General features: G+C 43.8%; 2 non-coding genes across 2 annotated transcripts; one reads left to right on the forward strand and one right to left on the reverse strand.

Moving 5' to 3' along the window:
- The first annotated feature begins 2,959 nt into the window (after nt 1-2,959).
- On the forward strand, nt 2,960-3,032 carry trnaa-agc (transfer RNA alanine (anticodon AGC)). Its single transcript has one exon. It is a non-coding gene; the product is annotated as a tRNA-Ala (tRNA).
- Nucleotides 3,033-9,955: 6,923 nt separating this feature from the next.
- trnav-cac (transfer RNA valine (anticodon CAC)) lies at nt 9,956-10,028 on the reverse strand. The gene has a single exon. It is a non-coding gene; the product is annotated as a tRNA-Val (tRNA).
- Nucleotides 10,029-10,543: the final 515 nt, after the last annotated feature.

A 10,543-nucleotide genomic window follows, 5' to 3' on the forward strand; every position in this document is an offset into this window, starting at 1 on the left:
AGTTGCTGTCATCCTCTGTATTGTAGTGTTAGTGCTGTGGTATTTGGTGTAGATTAGTGACTTCTCAAAACAGGCACCTCCAGAGCAAAGGCCGACTACAAAGGGGGCCGTAACCATAGGTTGCTGTCGTCTCAAACCCGGTGAAGATTGTCCACCACTCTGGGCAGGTGATTTAGGAGGAGTCTTAGGAGTGTTGAAAAATGGTGTTGACCCCAGCACATAAGAGGATGGTAGCCGTAGCAGGAGCAATCGGACTCGTTGCTATAACTATAATCTTGTTATGGGAAAGATATGAGACACTATCAGCTAAGGAAAAGAGAGCGATCGACTTTGTTCCTGTACACCCATGCTCAGAAAAATATCAGTAACCTGACTTCAACCCAGAAGTAGTTTTGTGTTACAACTCTGTAACTGTGAGCCAGACCATTGTTATTCCTAGCTCCGCCTTTCAGACTGCAGTTCATCGTTCACAGCCAAAAGACTATTTCCGACATACATAGACAGCATCGGAGTACCCAGGGGCGTCCCAGATGAGTATAAACTGGTAAACCAAGTTTCTGCAGGTTTTGAATCTGTTTTATGTTGGTGGTGCACTATTAATAAGAATGTAGACCGAATCAACTACATCCACTTTAATGTGCAGAAATTAGGAAACAAAACTGAAGAAGGTTTCTCCGCTATTCACGAGCAGCTTTCCGCTACCTCTTTAATGGCTTTCCAAAATCGTATTGCTGTTGATATGTTGTTGGCAGAGAAAGGTGGAGTCTGTTCCATCTTTGGGGACCAGTGCTGCACGTTCATTCCGAATAACACAGCAGCTGATGGCAGCCTTACCAGGGCTCTGGAAGGCTTAAAATCCCTTAACAGCAAGATGAAAGACCATTCTGGAGTGGACACATCGCTGTGGAACGGTTTTGGAGACATGTTTGGCAAGTATAAACAATTGGTGATGTCCATCATCATGTCTATCGCTGTATTTGCCGCTATTCTCACCTTATGTGGATGTTGTTGCATTCCCTGCATTAGAGCATTGTGCACTAGGATGATAACCACCGCCATAGCACCTGTTAGAGCAGAGATGCGGGAAGTGTATGCTCTGTTACCTTTTGTTGTAGACACTCCACAGGAGGATGAGGATGACAATGACGAAGACATGGCTATCTTCCTACCTGACTGAGATGATCCATCCCTCTGAGTGTACCATTTTATACTGCATGTATGAATTTGTGACCGAAAATCTTAACCAGAAGTGGTCATTGAAGGATGTAACATAAAGCAGTAAAAGTGAATAAACAGGAGGGAAATGTTGGAATCAATGTACATAAGTTATCCTACTTTTACTTCATTATATGAGTTACATCTTACGTCATTATATGAGTTACATCTTACTCTTTATGTGCGCATAATGATTTAAGTATCTTACTGTGTGTAGTAGCATTTACCCTGTTGATTTATGCTTCTGTTTGAGTTAACCTAAATCACCTGAGTGTTTTTCTGCTTGAGTTAACTTAAACCACATGAGTGTTTATGTTTGAAGGTATGCTTACTTTAGTTGAACCCTGACCTTCACATAGAATGTCTAAGGCATAGAATGTTTAATGTTTTACCACTTTACTGGAAGAAAGAACAAAGGCCGAAGATGACACACACACACATTCACACAGAAGCTGTTACATCTAAAACGAAACTAAGATTTGTGATGCATGAACCCTTTGTCCCTTAGTAACTATGTATTAGGGCGTTCCCAACTAATAAAAGGCTTGGAGAACCCAGAGCTGCTTCAGAGTGGCGTGGGAGATTGTAACTGAGCAGTCTCTGGTCACTCTCCTTGCAAGTAAAAAGATATCTAACTCTCTGTGTCTCTTTTGTACAGGTTGTGTAATACAAATGTTTGGGGTTTGAACCTAACAACATGTTACATGGACATTTCAACAACCAGCATCACCTTTCACTGCAGACCATGTTAGTGAGAAGAGCTGGATACTGACACCACCTGCAGCTGCAGCTCTGGACTCCTCCCAGGATATGTAGACTGTACCTTCCACTGAACATGTATCCAGAAGGATCCAGTGGTTTACTGATATGATGTCACCATGATGTTTGTAGAAAGAACACAGGGAGACGTTCAGCTGCTGAGGAGCATGTTCACTTCAGTTAGACACAGGATCATCAGTTGATGGTGTCATAAACATTCCAACTTAAGACTAGTGGTTAAGACCTTTAAAACTCAGTGGACAAGACATGTCTCTGGTTCTCTTCCAGGCAGTTTTACATATAGTGGAGGTTCCATGGTGTAATGGTTAGCACTCTGGACTCTGACTCCAGCAATCTGAGTTCAAATCTCAGTGGAACCTTTTGTTTGGACAGTAATACTGGTGTCCTATCTACACAGATCAGTCTATGGAGAAGTCCACAGTCTGTTCATTGGTCCAGCTGTAGTCATTAATTACTGAAATAAATCAACCTTTTGATGATATTCTACTTTCAAGTGTTTATTTCTTTTAATTTTGATGGTTATAACTGACAACCAATGAAAACCCACATTCAGTAGGTCAGGAAATGAGAATATGTGAAAAGGTTCAACATTGAAGACACCTGGAGCCACTCTAACCAGATAATGAACAAAACACCTGCAAAGGCCTTTAAATGGTCTCAGTCTAGTTCTGTAGGCTGCACAACCACGGGAAGACTGCTGACTTGACAGTTGCCCAAAAGACGACCATTGACACCTTGCACAAGGGCAAGACACAAAGAGGCTGGCTGTTCACAGAGCTCTGTCCAAGCACATTAACAGAGAGGGAAGGGGAGTACAAGCAAGAGGGAGTACAAAGTGTTCTGCCCAAACAGGGACTTGAACCCTGGACCCTCAGATTAAAAGTCTGATGCTTCCAATACTTCACTAGTACACTTCATGTAGTGCAGTGAGTCCTGATTGACTTGCAATTGACCCTTTGTAAAAGGGGGATTAGCTCAAATGGTAGAGCGCTCGCTTAGCATGCGAGAGGTAGCGGGATCGATGCCCGCATCCTCCAGCCTGCATTTTAACAGGGAGGGTGTAACTGGATGGATGAGAATGGATGGATAATGTAGTGGACTCCCACCCAGCAGATCAAGTCCCAGAGGTTACAGCATCATTTATTAGCTGAGTTTCCCCTCAGGGAAGCTGCTGTTTACAAGCTGTTTACAGAGAGAAGCAAGAAAACAACAGTCAGAATCATCTTCCATAAAAACACATGACAATAACATATGAGACAGAGAGTTTATGATCAGTGCTCCCCCTGCTGGTTAGGACATATGATGACATTTTAAATGTACCAGTCAAAAGTCACTCAGTGGTTTGTCTTTGTTTTTATGACTTTCTACATTGTAGATTCATCCTGAAGACATCAGAGCTATGAAGGAACACATGTGGAATGATGTAGTGAACAAACAAACAAGTGTTAAACCAAGCAGAATATGTTTGATGTTTGACATTCTTCCAAGCAGCCAGCTTTTGCTTTGATGACAGCTTTGCACACTCTTTGCATTCTCTCAATCTGAACTGAACCACCAATGCTGTGCAATGCTGACATCTAGTGGTGGAATCGCAGGCTGCAGCCTCCTCATTCCAAAATCAATCCCTCCTCCACATAAAGTCAGAAGTTCTAAATGTGAGTCATTAAATGAGAGGTTCCAGCAGAAACGTCCAAACATCTGAAGAGAAGCTGAGAAGCCTGAGATACAGGGGCTGCAAGCTGAGCTTCAACTGTTCCTGTTTAGACAATAAGAACAGATCATCACTGTCTTTTAAAATGTTCTGATCTAGTCACATTAGTTTGTATATTTATATTACACACAGAGCTGTTGTTTCAGTCACATTCATTTGTTATGTGTACAGTGGGTGCAGGAAGTATTCAGACCCCCTTAAATGTTTCACTTTGTTATATTGCAGCCATTTGCTAAAATCATTGAAGTTCATTTTTCCTCATTAATTTCCACACAGCTCCCCATACTGACAGAAACACACAGAGTTGTTGACATGTTTGCAGATGTATTAAAAAGAGAAAGTGAAATATGACATGGTCCTAAGTATCAGAGCCTTTGCTGTGACTCTCATATATTGAACTCAGGTGCGTCCATTTCTTCTGATCGTCCTTCAGATGGTTCTACACCTTCATCTGAGTCCAGCTGTCTTTGATGATACTGATTGGACTTGAGGAGGACAGACACACACCTGTCTGTATAAGACCTTACAGCTCACAGTGCAGGTCACATACTGGGTGATGACGTCCTCCTGCAGGTGTTACTGTGGAACAACTGCTCTGGATTGGGATGAGTCTGAATAGAACTTTGTTAGCTTTGTAAAGCTGTGTGTAGTTAGAGAGGAACTGAAAAGTGTCAACAACAAGGAGTTGGTCTCCAATGGAATAAAGTTAAACATCAGGGCTCGTCCAGGATTTGAACCCAGGACCTCTCGCACCCTAAGCGAGAATCATACCCCTAGACCAACGAGCCATGTGTGACCTCTTATTTTTCATGTTTCAGTCAGTGGAAGAACATGACTTGTTTGTGTAACACTGGAGATGTTAGCTGTACATGTGCAGAACAAAGACATGACCCACAGCAGACCATCATGTTTAAGGAGCAGCAGGAAGTCCTCTTCTTAGTAACATTTAGGTGAATGGGACAGCACATTTGATGTTTGACTTCATCTATGAACACATGTCTGCAGCATGTTTACTGCATTTGAACTGTTACTAATAGAATTCCACCTGCTGTTTCTGTCGTTTCTTTCATTGCGAGTTAAGACTCCAATAAGTTCCATTAAACTCACAGTGATGTATCAAGACTTCATAGCCTTTCTTCTTCATGCCTCCCTCCCACCTTACCCATTACATTAACATTGTGTTTGTTACCAGCAGCAACATGATTGTAGTAAAAAGCTCATTGAACACTAAGCTCAAGGCTCTTGGTAGTTGCTGCTTCTTCTCCTGTGCTCCTGCAGACACTCCCAGTCCTCCTCTCTGACTGAGCTCACCTGCTTCCACTTGCTGATCAGGAGACAAAGGACAAAGGAGGGAAGATGAGACACAGAGGGACATTTGTCCTTTTGTTAGTAGGGCTGCTGCTTGTTGTTGCTCCTTTAGAAAACCTGATGTGTTTTCTTGTTCCTTCAGTAGAAAATAATGAGTCTCTTTTGCTTCTTTGTCTCCTAGTTCAGGTTTTGTTCCTCTCCTTGTCCTCTGACCTGCTGAGGGATGTCAAATGGACTTTTAGCTGCACATGCTGGAAGATCATAGGAAGATGTTCATGTATTGAAAGTTCCATGTAAGGAAAGCTTTAGCTCTTCTTCTTCCTCTTTGATTCTTGGATTCATTTGTCTTTGAAAATGACTCTTTGTCTTCTTCCTGCTTTTGCTTTCATCATGCTTTGATTCATTTCCTCTCTGTCTCTAGCTTCCTGTTTTATTTGGAAAGATCTAAGCTGTGTTCCAATTCAGGGTCTGCATCCTTCGGAGGACACAGCCTATGCGGTCTAAGGAGGCCGCGTCCTCCTGAGGATCCTCCGGAGGATCCTCCGGAGGATTCTCAACCATTGGTAAATGGGACGGTCTAGCCTTCAAAGCACTTCCTGATTGTGGCGCGACGTCACAAGTTCTGCCCCCCAAGCCCGGGAAAAACAAACGCGGACAGACGACAGCAGACGAACACAGAGTAAAAAGAGAAAAGAGAGGAAAGACACGAAAAGGCAGAAAAACGAAAGATGGAAATGGAGATCGAGATTTGGATTTTGTTTTGTTTAATATTTACGTTGTTGGTGGAAGAGGAGAGGCGGCTTCAGCGGTGGCTTCAGCAGCAGAGAAATCAGCGCCGACTCGTTTATTTCAGGCTGGGAGAGCGCAGTGGAGAGGTAACGTTAACCCGCTGCTGTAATAACCCATACTATTGATAATAATTAATATACCAGTTACTGAACAAATGCCTGCCATATAAACAGTAGTTGACAAATATGATTTAATGTAATATGTATTTATTCATTTGTAAGACTTGAAATGTGTTTTAGTTAAATTAGTTAAATGTGTAAGAACTGTTAACATTCAATAGAATTGTATCAGCTGTAAATCAATAGCTGTAGTTTAATCCTCATGTTCTTACCCTCATGTCTCCAGACAGGGCGGATTTACTGCCGTATAAATGTACACGTCCCTGTTCTACAAACCTTTTTAACAATCATGACACCACCCAAGACTTCCGGCTGAGCAGAGAGTCCCTGGCGGTGCTGCTGGAGCTTCTACACCAGGAAAGAAGACAGGGATGGGGTGCCACAATAGAGACCTTGCTGTTCCTCTTCTGGCTGGCGAGTGGGACATCCTACAGAGTGGTGGCAAGGGTGTTCGGGATGCCTCGCTCCACTGTTCACTGCATCGTCCATCGGGTTACTGGGGAGGTGGTGGCTATTCGCCACAAGGTCATCTACCTCCCCAAGACCGCAGAAGACCTGGCGGCAGTAACCCAGGGGTTTGCAGGGCTGGCGAGACACGGAGCTTTCTGCAAAGCTGCTGGAGCAATCGACGGCTGCCATGTGAGGCTCAAGCCTCCAAGCGGCCCTGATGGTCACTGCTACCGCAACAGGAAACTGTTTTCCTCCATTTTATTGCAGGCAGTGTGTGACCATCAGGGCCGCTTCATTGACACGTACGTGGGTTGGCCGGGGTCGGTGCACGACTCCAGAGTACTCCAGCACAGCCCACTGTACAGGCGTGGCATCTACCCTCCTCCAGGGCACTTCATCTTGGCAGATGGCGGGTACCCATGTCTCCAGCATTCACTCCCCCTCATCACACCCTACAAGCAGCCGGCACAAGGTGTGGCAGCCCAGCGCTTCAACAGCCATCATTCCAGGACACGCTCCATCATAGAGCGTGCCTTTGGAATGATGAAGACATGGTGCGAGCCATCTTCCTCCAAGCGCTGGAGGTGCACCACACCTTTGTGCCTCAGGTATGTCACTACATGAGAGAAATATTGCTTATTGTCAAATGGTGAATACCATGTAAGTAATTCTTCTTTTCTACAGGTCATAACAGCTTGTGCCTGCCTGCACAACATCTGCCTGGGTGCCGGTGACATCATGGCCCCAGAGGATGGAGTGCAGGAGGACATAACAACAGTTAAAAGAGTTAATTGTTTACACCTAACAAGTCTGATGTGCTTCATCTGGTCAAGTTCAGTAGAACTGATGGAGCCACTTGGGCTACGTTCAGACTGCAGGCTAAAGTGACCAAATCCCAATTTTTTGCACTAATGTGACCTGTATCTGATATTGTCATGACAGTGTGAACAGCTCAATTCCGATGTTTTTATATCCGACCCAGGCCACTTTCATATGTGGTCCTAAATCAGATACTTTTTTTTGCAATGCGACCTCAGTCTGAACGGCTATGCGGCATATATCCGACTTTTGCGTCAGTAAAAGGCGACAGGCGTCACAATTCTGCGACACAGGAGCGGGCAGACAAGCTGTGTCGTTAGCAACAAGCGCCTGTTGCCAGGAAGTAGAGCCCAACTCCAATGCGCGGCTCACAGATGAGGGAGATGTAAGCTGTGTCTCATTTCAGGGTCTGCATCCTTCGGAGGACGCAGCCTACGCGGTCTCAGGAGGCCGCGTCCTCCTGAGGATCCTCCGGAGGATCCTCAACCATTGGTAAATGGGACGGTCTGGCCTTCAAAGCACTTCCTGATTGTGGCGCGACGTCATAAATTTTGCCCCGGGAAAAACAAAAGCAGCGACAGCGACACAACACGGACTACACAACAAGCGGGGCAACAGTGTGGATTTAGAAATTTGGAATATTTTAATATATTTATTTGTTGTTGGAGGAAGGGGAGAGGCGGCTCCAGCGGCAGCAAAACCGGTGGCGGCTCATTTTCTTCAGGCTGGGAGAGCGCAGTGGGGAGGTGACGGTAAGCTGCTGTTTAACCATATTATTGATCATAATTAATATACCAGTTACTGAGCAAACGCTAGTCATATAACCAGTAGATAGACAAATATGATTAAATGTAATTTATATTTGATTCAATTGTAAGACTTGATACAGGGTCTGTTTGTAATTTTAATACTTTAAATAAATAGCTAAATGTGTACGAACCCTGCAAATAACCCTGAAACCACTGCTTTAATGTGTCATTAAGCATCAGGTCTGTCACTGCACCAGAGAATTACTGCTGGGTGGAGGAGAGTGGGGCTCCCTGGCAGGACCAGCTGTCTGTCCTGGAGGAGGTGTACTGACCATCATCACCTCTGGAGGGTGAGGATACAGATTTTATAGCTTTTCATATTTTAAGCTGTTTTGGAAGCCGCTCTGTGGAAGTTATTATTTTTATTTTTGCCCTTTTTAAAAACATCTTTAGTAACATGGCAGCCGCCGATCGTCCGCTCTGCAAACCCTGATGGACGATGTGGTGGACAGAGGAGACAGACACCCCCCTCCCCCAGATGATGTCCCACTCACAGCCAGAGGACTCCAAGGTCTTCACCGTGGCACCGTCCAGTCCAGCAGCACCAAGGACTCCTGCTCAGCCAAACATTTATATATATGTTCTTTGTGAATAGTATTTTCTGCTGATCTTTTATAAATAATAAACTGTACATTTTCATAATGCCCACTGGTAAATAGTTAGAAATGTTCAAACTGTGTCTTTGTAAATATTGTACATAACACAACACACACACAATAAATGATTTACTGTGGTCACTGAGAAGTTGTTCAAAAGTTTACTTCAATTATAAATAGGTGATGAAACACATAATGTAACAAGGTTAGAAGAGTTTAAGAACACAGAGACAAGAACGATTTAATATCATCCTTTAATTTAATAAGTAACATTTAAATAACACAGAACATAAAATCACTGCTGTCCACCATCCTCTGTATGAGCTGAGGTCTGTCCGCTCTTTCTCTGCTCTCCCTCTCTCCCCCTCTCTCTCTCTCTCTCCCTCCCTCCCTCTCTCTCCCCCTCTCTCTCTCTCTCCCTCTCTCTCCCTCCCTCTCCAGCCTCATCTCCTCCGTTATCAATTGTCAGGTTTCTTCTGTTTCTCTCTGCTCCTCCTTCAACAAAATGCCAACAGGCAGAATGACCGTTTGATATAATAACGATAATATTGCTCCTCACGTGAACTATACTTTATACTATACTACAGTAAACAACAAGAAACAACATTCAATCAAAGCGTTTAGTTTACAGCGCCTCGTATCAACAGGACGTCATGTTTGTAAATATAAAACTCATTTTTTTAATGCCACTGTCACTACTAGCATTTTAAAACTCTCGAACTACTGCTCTTTACTTACATTTAAATGTGAATTCGGCACTCCTGCCGGTGCCGCTGCCGCTCGCTTGGTCCGTCATCGTACTATTGGACAAAAAGTAGGTCCGCAAAGCATTGTGGGATATTTAAGGCCACGAAGGATGGTAGCGATGCGTCCTCCAAATTCAGGCAAAAGGAGGACGCATTTGGAGGACGCATTTGAAGGACCCTTCGACTTTTGGCGAATTGGGACAGCCTTCGCGCAGCTTTGTGACGTAAGCGGCCTTAAAATGCGCACTCCGAAGGATGCAGACCCTGAAATGAGACACAGCCGTAGACTGTCTTGCTGTGAAAGTGACACAGAAAGGCGCTCGCAGACGTATTCAAAGGTTCTCGTCATTCTGAAGTTATGAATGTTGCATGTTATGAATGAAGTCAGTGTCGCTAAAAGCAGTCACATCACTATCCCACCACTCCGCACCCACACAACAAGTAAAACCTATATATGACCACCAAAAACCCATAACACATTATATTTTTTTTTTTTTTTTATTTTAGATACTATATTAATCCCAGAGGGAAATTCTTTACGGCAGTGTCATACAATGACTAGCAAGGTGCGCCACAGGCTAGGGTGAAGTGTCTTGCCCAAGAAACAATGTTGTGTTTCTGCCAGGTTTCGAACCAGGGACCTTTCGCATGTGAGGCGAACGCGATAACCACTACACTACAGAAACTCACATATAACATGTCTTAAAGTAAGTATTATTAGGAGGATGCTGTCATCTTCCTGCTAAATTGAGCTTTCTCACCTGGAGAGCCGCCGATCCTGAAGGACAAACTGGAGCAGACAGGGGTGGACCACCTGCTGTCAGAGTGGATCAGGGACTACCTCACAAACTGACCACAATAGCTTTAATTTGCACATACAAATACTACTGTTTACTGCTTACTTTTGCACTTCAGCCACTTTACAGTCTGTTTACATTGTTCATGGACATTTGGATAGTGATAACATTTATGACTTGATAACCTGTACATACTTAATATTTTATATTTTATTTGTATCTATTCTCTATTCTATTTTACTGTGTCTTATATTTCAAGCTGCTCACTTGTGCCTTAAATTGCCCCTCAGGGACAAATAAAGTTTTCTGAATCTAAATCTGAATCTGAACAATATGTGAGAGCCCAGAACTGTGGGTCTTCAGAAACAACACTGACGGCTGTGTGCTGCAGAAGTTCTCTAACA

Source organism: Parambassis ranga, unplaced genomic scaffold (genome assembly GCF_900634625.1).
Source record: "Parambassis ranga unplaced genomic scaffold, fParRan2.1 scaffold_21_arrow_ctg1, whole genome shotgun sequence".
NCBI classification, from domain to species: domain Eukaryota; kingdom Metazoa; phylum Chordata; class Actinopteri; family Ambassidae; genus Parambassis; species Parambassis ranga.